This window comes from Mustela nivalis (genome assembly GCF_964662115.1).
Source record: "Mustela nivalis genome assembly, chromosome: 3".
Taxonomy (NCBI): Eukaryota; Metazoa; Chordata; class Mammalia; order Carnivora; family Mustelidae; genus Mustela; species Mustela nivalis.
The window spans coordinates 161,206,419-161,219,880 of NC_139022.1; positions in this window are offsets into that span (position 1 = coordinate 161,206,419).

The following is a 13,462-nucleotide window of genomic DNA, read 5'->3' on the forward strand; positions in this document are numbered from 1 at the left end:
GTAACCCAGAGTCCAGAGTCTCTCCTAGTTCTTCTCCCTCTCTGATTTCTTCCCATTCAGTTTTCCCTCCCCTCCCTTATGATCCTCTGTGCTATTCCTTATATCCCACATATGAGTGAAACTGTATGGTAACTGACTTTCTCTGCTTGACTTATTTCACTTAGCACAATCCCCTCCGGTTCCATCCATGTTGATGCAAATGGGGGCTATTCATCCTTTCTGATGGCTGAGTAATATTCCATTGTATACATGAAGCACATCTTCTTTATCCATTCATCTGTTGAAGGGCATCTCAGCTCCTTTCATAGTTTGGCTATCATGGACATTGCTGCTATGAACATTGGGGTGCATGTGCCCCTTATTTTCATTACATCTGTATCATTGAGGTAGATACCCAGCAGTGCAATCACTGGGTTGTAGGGTAGTCCTATTTTTAACATCTTGAGGAACCTCCATACTGGAGAGGCTGCACCAGCTTGCATTCTCACCAATAGTGTAAAAGGGTTCCCCTTTCTCCACATCCTCACCAACATTTGTTTTCTGTCTTCTTAACCTTGGCCAATCTAACTGGTGTAAGGTGGTATCTCACTGTGGTTTTGATTTGTATTTCCTTGATGGCTAGTGATGTTGAACATTTCTACATGTGTCTATTAGCCATGCATAGGTTCATTCACTTTTTAATTTAATTTTAAGAATCCACACCCAGGCCTCCTCATTCCTAATAGTGTATTCTTCTAAAATACAATGCTGTCATTTTTTTAAATTAATGAAAACAATAGTAGCCATTTTTTAATGTTAGAAACCTGAGGCCAAAGGTCCTCATTCCCACTTAACTTCACCTGGGAACCAATTGCCATTGCTTAGAAAATCAAAGAGCAGAATCTTATAATACTGATATCTCAGGGAATTTGCATGTACCTTCAAAATATTCTTATTTGGGTTATCAAATTAGTTTCATCTAAAAAAATCATTAACCAGAATTTACAAGTGAAAAGTGTATAGTCTGCAAGCTGGTTAGGAAGACAGGTTAGAAGATACTGAAGAAAGGAGCTTCTGGGTGAGCAGCACAGAAGTGGGGCATTGAGCATGAAAATGGTCTCAACTATTTTTCTGAAGTTTTTCAGCCAATGAAAACAATAGTAGTAGTCATGTATGATGCTGAAGGCAGGGTGAAAGAGAGACAAATTCAACTTATGGGAGGTGTGGAAATGTAAGAAATGTTGGAAATCAGAAATGGAATCCATTCCTTTTTGTCTTCCAGCTTTTAGAGACAGACGGCATACTTGACTCATCCATCCTCAAGGTCAGTAACTTAGCCGGGTCCTTTCATGTCACCATCCCACTGGTTCTCTTCCTCCGTTATCATATCTCTTTTTGAACTGAAAAATGTTCTCTGCTTTTAAAGACTTATATGATGACGTTGAGTCTGCCAGAATATGGCAGAATAAACTTCATCTCAAGATCCTTAACTGAAATACAGTTGCAAAGCATCTCTTAATATATAAGACAATATTTACACAAGTTTCAGGGATTGGGGTGTGGACATCGTTGGGGGGCATTCTTCTACCTACAGCATGCACCTCCTTACCCTGCTTTATTTTTGCATGTAGAACTTACCACCACCTGTGGTATTTTATGCTTGTTCATTTGCTTACTGTTTTCTCCTCTTAGCTGAATGCAAACTTCTGGAGAACAAAGACTTTGTATATTTTCTTTATCGATATATCCCCAAGGCCTAGAACAGTCCCTGGGACATGGGAGGCATTAAAGAAATATTTGTTAAATGAGGGGGCACCCAGGTGGCTCAGTCCTTAAGCATCTGCCTTCGGCTCAAGTCATGATCCCAGGGTCCTGGGATCGAGCCCTGCATAGGGGTCCCTGCTCTGCAGAAAGCCTGTTCTTCCTCTCCCATTTCCCCTGCTTGTGTTCCCTCTCTCTATATGTGTCTCTCTCTGTCAATAAAATAAATAATATCTTTAAAAAAAATAAATATTTGTTAAGTGAGTAAAAGAAGTCAGGTGTATTTAATAACTAAAATAAATATTCATGACCAGGAATAGTAGACTTAATATTGAAATTAAGAAATATTGCTAAAGGGGCACCTTGGTGGCTCAGTTGTTTAGGAGGTGGACTTAATTTCAGCTCAGGGCATGATTTCAGCATTGCGAGAGTAAGTCCTATCTCAGGCTCTTCTGGGCACGGACCTGCCTAATATTCATTCTCCTTGTCTCCCTCTGCTCCTTCTCTCTCTTTCTAACAAAAAAAGAAATAAAGGAAATATTGCTCAAGAAATCTGTGACTTCATTTAAATATAAGAATTAGACTTTACAGGTTTAATGAAATAATACATGTCATATGTTTTTTTATTATAGCAGTCTGTTTGCAAACTAACACATCTCCAAACCCATCCAAGGAACTGTAGGGTTAAATAGATAAAAATGAACAAATCCTATATTGAAAGTTCATAACCAGTGACACTTGTATTCTTTACAAAATACAAAGCACACAATAGCACATTGGCTGTTAAGCTAGATTTCTTCCCCAAAATTCCAAAGTGTATATGGCAGGGAGGGTTGCTGGAGAAAACAAATGAAGTCCAAACATTTGGTAATGAGAATTGCACATCAATGTCTTCTTTTTTTAAAATTTAATTTAATTTAATTTTCATTTTTCCAGCATTCATTGTTTTCGCACCACACCCAGTGCTCCATGCAATACGTGCCCTCCGTAATACCCACCACCAGGCTCACCCAACCCCCCGCCTCCAACACCCTCAGTTTGTTTCTCAGAGTCCACAGTCTCTCATAGTTCTTCTCCCCCTTCGATTTCTCCCAGTTCACTTCTCCTCTCCATCTCCCAATGGCTTCTGTGTTAGGAGAGAGAGTTAATTATCATAAGGTTTCACTTATTTGTGGAGCATAAGGAATAGAACATCAATGTCTTCTAATGAAAAGTGTTAAAACTCATTGAAATAATGATCATCTGAATTTAATCCCCTTTGGCTATGGTCATAAATCTAGCCTGATTGTTATCATTTTAATTTTTCATTATACTTTATTTTTGAGGGATTGCATATAAATAACATTATATTTTTGTTTGCATTCAAACAAAAATCGACACATTCATTTTTACTGACTTCAAAAATGAGCACATGCCCTGTCACCTGTACAATGGACTGTAAACAAGGAGATAACAAAGGTTCTATTAATTCATGTCTTCAGTGTACTCCCCTTGATAATATCACATAGCTATTTTTGGATGACTGTATATTATGAAAAATTTAAATATCTCCACCAATTACATACAGCTCATACAGCTGTGTCAATACTGCAAATATACTAAAGACACATTTTCTGATCTGTATGTGCTTATCAATTTCACAAATTTTGCAATGGCTTCTATTTGTGTATAATTTCTTCTTTAAGAAGAAATATAAAAATTAACTAAATGATACATTATACTAATCAGAGAGACAAAGAGACACTTGAGAATGTATGTAGATGGGCACCTGGGTGGCTCAGTGGGTTAAAGCCTCTGCCTTCGGCTCAGGTCATGATCCCAGAGTCCTGGGATCAAGCCCCACATCGGGCTCTCTGCTCAGCAGGGAACCTGCTTCCCCCTCTCTCTGCCTACTTCTCTGCCTACCTGTGATCTCTGTCTGTCAAATAAATAAATAAAATCTTAAAAAAAAAGAAGAATGTATTTAGAACTTTACTAGGATAGTGATAGTGAATCAGAGAGTCTAAATATTTTAGCACAGTCCACTCTACCCTCCATCCTGTTTTTTTGGGGGGGAAACAGCCCACTCTTTGTGATGACATCACGTATCCCAAGCCAGGTCCATAAGCCTCCAATGATGAGGCTGAGCTAGGAGGTCTTCCTATCCTGGGGCTTTGATTCAAACTCAGTACTTTCCCACTTCCAAGTGCCTGCATATCTTCTTCAGTTGAGGCCTTCTCTCCTTGATACTGCCTCTCCCAACCCCAGTGCACAATGTAAGAAACTGAAACTTCTAGACTGATTAATATTGGAGTGAGCGAGAACTTATTCAAAAAAATGTCAAATAGGACTGGATGAGTGACAAAAGGAGACATGAATGAGAGTGTAAGGCAGCTCAGGATTAAGACAGAAAAAGGAATTCTTTTTGAGAGAAAGGGAAGCAAACCGTAAGACGCTTCAGCAAACTGAAGGTTGCTGGAGGGAGGTGGGTGGGGGGATGGGCTAGATGGGTGACGGGTATTCAGGAGGGCACTTGTTTTGATGAGCACTGGCTGATATATGTAAGTGATGAATCACTAGCTTTAAAAAAAAAGGAATTATTTTTAATCAACAAGTAATAAGATATAAACTTACTTTGATGATTGTCATATGTCTAGACAAACACATTTGAAAGTTTGGGGCACCTGGGTGGTTCAGATGCTTGGGCATCTGCCTGCACCCCAGGTCATGATCTCAGGGTCCTAGAATTGAGCCCTGCATCAGGCTCTCTGCCCAGCGGGGAGCCTGTTTCCCCCTCTCTCTCTGCCTGCCTGTCTGCCTGGTTGTGATCTCTCTCTCTCTCTCTCTGCGTCAAATAAATAAATAAAATATTTTTTTAAAAATAATAAAATAAAGTAAAAGCTTTAGGGTTATGTTATTTGATATGAGGTAACATTGAAAGTATTGAGAGTATTACAACTTAAGTGTTTCCTACAGTTTGGAAATTTTTTTTTTTTTTTTTTTTGAGAGAGAGAGAGAGAGAACACGCACATGCATGAGCTAGGAGGAGCTAGGCAGACGGAGAGGGATAGAATCTTAAGCAGACTCCCCATCCAGTGAGAAATCCAATGCAGGGCTCCATGAAGGGCTTGATCTAATCACCCTGACATCATGACCTGAGCTGAAATCAAGAATCATTCACTGAATGGACGGAGCTACCCATGCACCTGTTAATGTTTGAATTTCTATGTTTAGCCCTTGTTATATTGTTAAATGATGTTCTCTTGTTTTTCTTAAATATTGATCATTTTCTTTTTACTTTAGGGGAAGACCATTTTACTCTACTAGAATGATGTTAAATATTTTCTTTTTAAAGTTGATAAAAGAATACACTTAAAAAATTTCCATTCCTGGAACAGTATTTATAGAAATCAACTCAGGAATTTGACAAGTGATCCTTCTTATTCTTGATTTACTTTTTTTCTTAAATTTAAAGTTAACATTTTATTTATTTATTTATTCATAGTGAGTGCAAGCGGAGAGTAGAGGGGTAGAGAGAGAAAGTTTATCTTAAGCAGGCTCCATACTCAGTGCAAAGCCCAAAGCAGGGCTTGATCTCACAACCCTGAGATCATGACCTGAACTGAAATCAAGAGTACAGAAGCTTAAGCTACTGAGTCTCCTACACGCTCCAGATCTAATATTTTAAAACAGGCAGTAATTGAACTGGTAATAAATTTTAAAAGTCACCTAAAATTTGTGCTTGATTGTGTATTTTTTACAAAAACTTTATATTTTTTTAATTTTTAAAAAATGATTTTATTTATTTATTTGACAGAGAGAGAAAAAAAGAGAGAGTACACATGCAGGGGGAGCAGCAGAGGGAGAGAGAAACTGGCTTCCCACCAAGCAGGGAGCCTGATGCGGAACTGGACACAAGGACCCTGGGATCATGATCCGAGCTGAAGGCAGACGCTTAACTGACTGAACCACACTGGTGTCACTTTACAAAGACTTTAAATCCATTTGTATTAAATGAGTTAGGATAAGAAATGCAAAATGTTAAGTATTATACCCTACTTATCCTAAGATCTTGTATGTAACTGAATAGTTACTATACCAATCAAATAATGAAATTTGTGAAATGTAAATCTTTATCTAAAAAAAAAAAGACTCTTCTAAGCAAAGTGAATTTATTTTGGCTCTTGGTTTAACCAAAGGCTGAATGAGATGGTGTTTTAAAAAAAAATCTAAATATTAAAAAAAATAAATATTTGATAAACCTTGGTGACTTTTCATCAAAAGTATACTTTGATGCAGGGACCATGGTATAAAACGATTCAATAAATCTTTACATATTAATTAAATAATTAAATAAATTTAAATAATTAAATAATCAAATAACCTTTACATTATTAATTAAATATCATTGTTTACTATATAAATGAATTATTCCAAAACAGATTTTATTCTCCCATAATATATTCTCCCTAAAATATGGTCTGCTACCAAAGAATTAACAAATGGATCAATAGATGTTATTGTTTTCCTTTATCTCGTGCTGAAATGTGGCTGAAAAGTTGGGCAAAGATTAAAGTACTTCCTCAGGGGCTAGACAGATGTGACTTTGGGGCATTGTAGTAGCTGAAGTATGTTTTTGTGCTATTCCAGTGACAGACAGCATAAGCAACATGATGTTCTTAGGGCAATAAAAGAGGTACATATATGCATAACATGTCTGATAAATTAGGAATCTATTGTGGCAGGAGTTATAGATAATCTGCTGTAATGGAACTGCTTGGCCAATTAGGTGTCAGGAGGGCATGATTTAAGTACAACCAGACAAAACAGGAAATGATTTCTTCTCAAAGTCACTGGAATAAAGGACATTCCATCATGCTTCTAATTTCATCTCAAGCCTCACTTCATCTAGGAAATTTCTGTGACCCTCTTACCAGCCCCTCATCCTATTTGCCCCCCTCCCCCCACCCCCAATTAGGTCAAGACTGCAGTAGAATCAAGTGCCTTCCTTCAGAGCACTGACCAAAGTGAATAATAAGGTAATAATTCATAAGATTAACTAATTATTCTTTTCTCCTGCTGAGAGGGAGCTCTATGCAGTTAGCTATTTGAGCTATTGATTACCGTCACACCCCCAGGGCTCACCAAAATTATGCACATTGTAGCAACCCAACCAGTAGCTGGTGAATGAACAACTGAATACATGAATGAATGAAATTTTACCTACTGTTTTCATTGAGGCCTTATGCCAATGCCTTGACACCAGAGATCAAATGTTACAGAGTCAAGCCCAGCTTAACACCAGCCAAGCACACTTTATTGTCCTTGTTTACTAATGACCGATTTATCGATGTGTTTGTCTGTTAAATGTCAACATTGATTACTGTTCAAACATTTGTCTATGACAGGACCTTTTTAGTCCATGGGTGACATCATTCTGCATCAGGGTTGTCAGCGGGTTACAAAGCAGTTCTGCTACGAGATCATGCGCCCTGATGCGAAATGAAACACGGAGCCTCTTGTCCAAAAGTTTTTAAGAAATTCCCAAGTGTACCCCAGTGCATTAATCCAAGAGTAGCCTCTTTTTAAGCACAGAATTGTGTGTGACTATACAGGTTGCATTCCCATAAAGAGAACCCTGTCTATAAGAAAAAAAAAAAAAAAGGTATTTTCTGGTTTTCGTTAGTTTTGGAATCTAATTTTATGAAACTTTCCCCTTCCTGTCTCCTCTTATTGTTTTATTCCCACTTCCTCATCACTTCCAATAATGTCATCACATGATTACACAGGAGTGAGTGTAATCACAAGAGGGGTAAGGAAAGACATTTGTATGCAAAGCAAACTATCGCCAGCACTGGAGATGACAAGAAAGGAGTTCAGAACTCCTCCTCCTTCTGGTCCGTTCTCTTGGCAACTGTGATAGGACTTTGTTTAATCAACAGGCTGCTAGGATGAAGCATCATGGCCAGGAATTTTCATTGCCATTCTTCTCCTAGCATGTTGATTGCTGAAATGAAAACTGAAACTGACATTCATCAGAGTTGTTAACATTGTATTTTGAAATCTTGGGAGTAACTACTTCTACATTCACGGCACACTTGGCAAAATTCCCTTCATTCTTCCCCTTCATTTACTTTCGTGTATCACTTGTCTTCATTTCTGTCTCTCTCATTAGATGGTTAAATCCTTATTTAGCCAGGACCATGGTTATAGCTCTCCCCCACAATTTCATAAATAGCATATGTTTTGCAGTGATTCTGCATATATATACACACATATATATGTGTGTTAAAAATAATAAGTGATTGCATAAACAAATCTCTTATTTGTAAACCATGAGTTTTAAGTCTGGGTTTCTTTCCTTTCTAGATTGCTTTAAAGCTACTGCAGCCCACGGACCCTCAAATTTTACCTCTCAGAATCCCTCAAAGACATTTGAAAACAGAATGCTGACCACTTCCGTAGTTTAGAATTGACCCTCTGACTCAGTAGTTCTGAGAATCCTTATTCAGAAAAAAGTCCCCGGTGATACTAGCATTGGTGTGTAGACTACATTTTGAGAACCACTGTTCCAGACATTAAAGAAAAAAATTATTCAGTGACACTTAGCACAGTAAGGAAGACGCTGTCCAAGGCAGCCATTGTGATTGGTGTAGGGACCACTGCAATGGGGTCTCCTTGTGGGAGAGAGAGATTCAACTCTGAACACAGCACAGGCAAGTGGGAATTTAGAGCCAAGGAGCATGGTGGGGGTCAGTGGATGGAAAATTATTAAGAGGAAACATCAGGCCTAACGTGGGGGCAGGAGCGGATTTCTGGCTAATGTGACTGTAAAGGATTCTTGCTGAAGGCAGAAAACAGGGATTGGATATCATCTGAGAGGTGGTGAAACAGGAAGAACCTCCTGGAAAACTGAGGCGGCTCAGATCTTGTTCACAGTCCATTATACAAAAGGTGGGATTCCCTACGCCGTGTGTCCCTCAGTTATGATGCAGAGACCCCGCACGGGCAATACCTGCCTGAGCCACTGCAGGCTTGTTCAAATGAGATGTGGGAGACAAAGGAAACTGACACAAATATGACAACCGTGCTGCTTCCTATGCCTTTTGTCTCTGACTTAGAAGTCTCACAGTTTTCTGTTGAGTATCCGTGAAGCTGGCAAACTAATTTTATAGCTTATGAGTACGTTAAAATACCACAGAATTATATATATGAATTATAATATATATTTTTATATATTCTATATATATACCACAGAATTATATATATATATAAAATACCACAGAATATGAATATATATATATATATATATATGCTGATGAAACAGAATTAAGTTATTGATAAATAATGAGGGAAAGAAAGGAGGAGGAAGAATGAAATATTTTAAGAAAAAAATAAATAAAACAATAGATATGACTTGTCTAATCTTTCTATAATTTATTTAAAAATACTATCTTTTCTTAAAAAGAGTCAAAGAATTCTTTGAATTTTTTTAATGAGCTTATTAATTAAAATGCAATATGTACCACTCAGACCTAGTCTTTGCATTAACAATACAACTTAAAATATAAAGTTAAAGATCATATTTTGAGGGGTATCTGGGGGGCTCAGTCAGTTAAGCATCTGATGATTTCAGCTTAGGTCATGATTTCAGGGTCATGAGATTGAGCCCGGAGTCTGGTTCTGCACTGGGCATGGAGCCTGCTTAGGATTCTCTCTCTCCCTGTCAGTCTGCCCCTCCCCCATTCACACACTCCCTTTCTCAAAAAACAAAAACAAAAAAAAAAAAGAAAGAAAGAAAAAAGAAAGGTTATACTTTAATTCATTAAATGCAATTGTAGACACATTATATTTATGCTTTATTGTTTGTCACTATTTTTTTGTTTGAAATATTTTTCTTTCATTCACTTTTTTAGGCATAAACTGAAATCACAACAGACAATGGAAAATTCATTCCTGATTACTTTCACTGCACCAATTTTTGAAAATTTTAAATAAGCCACTAACCTTACTCTAGGATGGATACAAGCAATCAGATTGAATAAGAATTTACTTTTCAATCAACATGAGAAGTAGTCAATCTTTTTTTTTTTTTTCCCTGTCTGGCTAAGAAGATGGGATTCAATTTACTTATAAATCTTTCCATACAAAACCAAAATTTTTGCATTAAAAATGGAAGGGAAAAAAATCAAGCAGTGTGATTCAGATTTGATCTAAGAAAATTAGGAGAAAACCAGTCCTGACTTTTACATCCAAAGTACACAGAACATAGACTTATAAAGGGCAAGGGGCAAGAAGACCAAAGTAAATTTAAGATCAAATGTTCTTTCATTTACTCTTGATTGTTTTTCAAAATAATTACATTTATAAAAACATAACTGGCTGTTTGATACTTTGACTTTTCCCTGGCTCAATCCTCCATCTTTCCACTTCCAAGTAACTCGATCTAAGAAATGTTGAAATATGATTAAACAGTAGCAGTAAAAGAAGTTACTTCTGTAACAGTAACTTCTGTTACTGTTAGAAACAGAGGTTTCAGTTAAGAGTTCACTCGCAGATAACAAAAACCACTCTCGGTACTTTAGGTGATAATAATAATAGTAATAATAATAGTTGAATTTTTAATGTAGATGGTAGTTTACAACACGAATAGCAAGAGAAGGGCCAGGTGATTAGCAAATGCACTTCCAGCCCCAGAATCACAGGTCCCTTGCTGTGGTGCAAACAGCCATCAATACTGCCTCAGGTAAGGGTGACTGCAAAACCGGGTTCCCTCCTTGGTGTCCAAATCAATGTCTTCCACCTTCTCTTTCTCCTTATTTGACTCAATTTCTAATTTAAGGATCATGAGGACATCTGAAAAACAGCATATGAATCACTCCCCACCCCCACCCCGACACTCACTGCCAGAGCAATGTAATTTTTAGTATTCCAGACTCTACAGTCCATAAGGCAGACTGGAAGGAAATAAGAAAAGAAAAATGTGTCAAAAAGCTACGCAAAATTGTTTTTCCTCCAATGTATTTATGGAGAAGGAAGCAGTGTAGACATTATTTACATTCATCTCATAGCCATGGAAAGAGAACTAGGTTGGGTTATTTCTCTTATATTGGAAATTGATGTTCTCTCTAATACCATTAGAAGGAACCCAGGAAAGGGTGGCTGAGAAGCTATTGATTTTAACAGGTATGTAGCTCCTTAAGAAACGACACCCTAAAGATGGACAGTTATGGTTTAGCAACAGCATGACAACTTCTAGCATCCAATTCCACACAAAATAGAAGGTTGTCTTATTTAATTGGTTTTAAAAAAATAGAGTATTTTACGCTTGCTGAAGGGAGTCAGCCTTCACAGAGTCCCATTATTATAATGACAGAATGCTCTTCAATTTCTTGAGTGTTTTATGATTATAGTAAGGCATCTTCTGTGCCACTTCTCATTTAGTTTTAGAAGTACAGATATACGGGCACCTGGGTGGCTCAGTTGGTTAAGCGTCTGACTATTGATTTCTGCTCAGGTCATGGTCTCAGTGTTGTGAGATAAAGCTCCGAGTGGCGCTCCGCACTGGGCACAGAGCCTTTTAAAGATTTTCTCTCTCTCTCTTGCTCTGCCCTCCCCATCCCTGGCAAAAATCTTAAAAAAAAAATATATATATATATATATATTAAATATAAGTTTTATATAAAAATAGATATTTTAAGATTTTATATATAAGATTATATATATATGTATATATTTATATATGTGCTGATGAAAGCTATATATTTTATTTTATTTTCTTATAATGGCCATGTGATCTCTCTTTACAATGAAGGACACTCATGAGTCACTGAGTCATTCATCACATTCATACAGACCTTACTGTCTGTTTTTCTGACTGTCCATAAGCTACTATTTCTTAACATTGGTGACTATAAGAGTATATCTAATTCACAGAACTAGTTTACATAGTATTTCTAGAAAAAACACAAAAGAAAGAGAGAAATGAGCAGAATCCCAAGTTAACCCATTTACAGAGTGAAAAAAAAAAGAAGGAATTGAAGAATGATATTTAATAAAACAGAACTCCTTATCAAAGGTTTTAAGTTTTAGGTAATGCTCTGTTCTGTATTTTAATTTTTATTACTAAAGCTTATATTCAATAAGGTAACATATGAATCTCTCTTTTTAAAGGAATGCATTAAAAAATAAAAGGAATGCCATAAGTAAAATGGGATGAGTTTTAATACATTCATAGTTTGAATGCTCTCTCTCTTTTTCATACCTATAACTTCTGAATTTTGGAATAGATAGTTGTGTTGCTTATCACTTACCAAATACATTACCTGGTCCTGAAACAACATGCAATACCAGGCAAAACCACTGTTTCATATTTTAAAGTTTTAAAATATTATTACAATCATTTTTGCAGATACCATTCTCCAATATCATGACAAATTTTAATTGCATTTATTTACTTATTTATTTGAAAGATTGTGTTTATTTATTTGACAGAGAGACACAGTGAGAGAGGGAACACAAGCAGGAGGAGTCGGAGAGGGAGAACCAGGCTTCCCGCCAAGCAGGGGCCCTATGCAGCGCTCTATCCGAGAACCCTGGGATCATGACCTGAGCTGAAAGCAGACACTTAACGATTGAGACACCCAGATGCCCCAACAAATTTTAATTTTAGACAAGAATAACATTTTCTTTTCTTTCTCTAAAAATCCAGAAAATAAACTGCTATAGGATACATTGATATGGTGGTATTGTCGCTATTTGTATTCAATTCTGTTACCTCCTTCTCTGATAATATCAGGGATACTTAGATAATTAGCTGGGCATATGGCTTTCCAGAAAAGATACTACATTTCGAAGTTCCTCCCACAACAAATTTGTGGCCGACTATCTTGTTTGCAGCCAATGAAATCATAGAAGAATCCAATGTAAGAGGGCATCCTTTTCTTCTTCCTTTTATCCTCTTTCTATAAAGCAGATGTGGTGGTCACCTTTCTTGGATCATTTATATGAGTTCAACTCCTAAGATTATTTAAGCATAAAAACAGAAGAAACCCGAGTTTCTGATGACTACCCAGAGCACCACAATGATATCAACTCAGAGATTTATTTAAGAGAAGAACAAACTTCCATCTTGTTAAGAAGTGATTATTTTAGGAATACATCATCACATCATGTATTTTCATGAATAAAATAGCATTTCACATCTGATCTCAGCCTTTGGTTATTTTTTAAACTAGATCCATTTAAATGTAATCCTAACAGCTCCTCACATCATGCAACCATTTATCTTGAAACTGACAACAAATGTACAAAATAGTTAATCTAATAAAAGGCCATCATGTACGTACACACCAGCACCCCCACATTTAATCAAACACTGTATAACATATAAAGAATATGAGATTCTACAATTTCTCCTGAAATCAACTTTAATATGTCCATGGCAATAGTATATCAAACACACATGCATATTAATGTATATTAACAAATACATTACAGGAGAAAAATGGAATACTTATTTGCTTATTTATTTTTTTAGCTGACTCTAAACTTAAGGCACTCTGTTGAAGAAAAAGAAAAAAAAAAAAACCCACGGGTAAGTAATCCAGAGATAAATTTAAGAATCTTAACTCTATTGTCACACATATTACAATTTTCCAGATTCATCTGTGAAATCTGTGAAATCAAAAGTTTGGTAAAAGTCTCTTTCTCCTCTATCATTTTGTTGAGCAGGAATATTTGT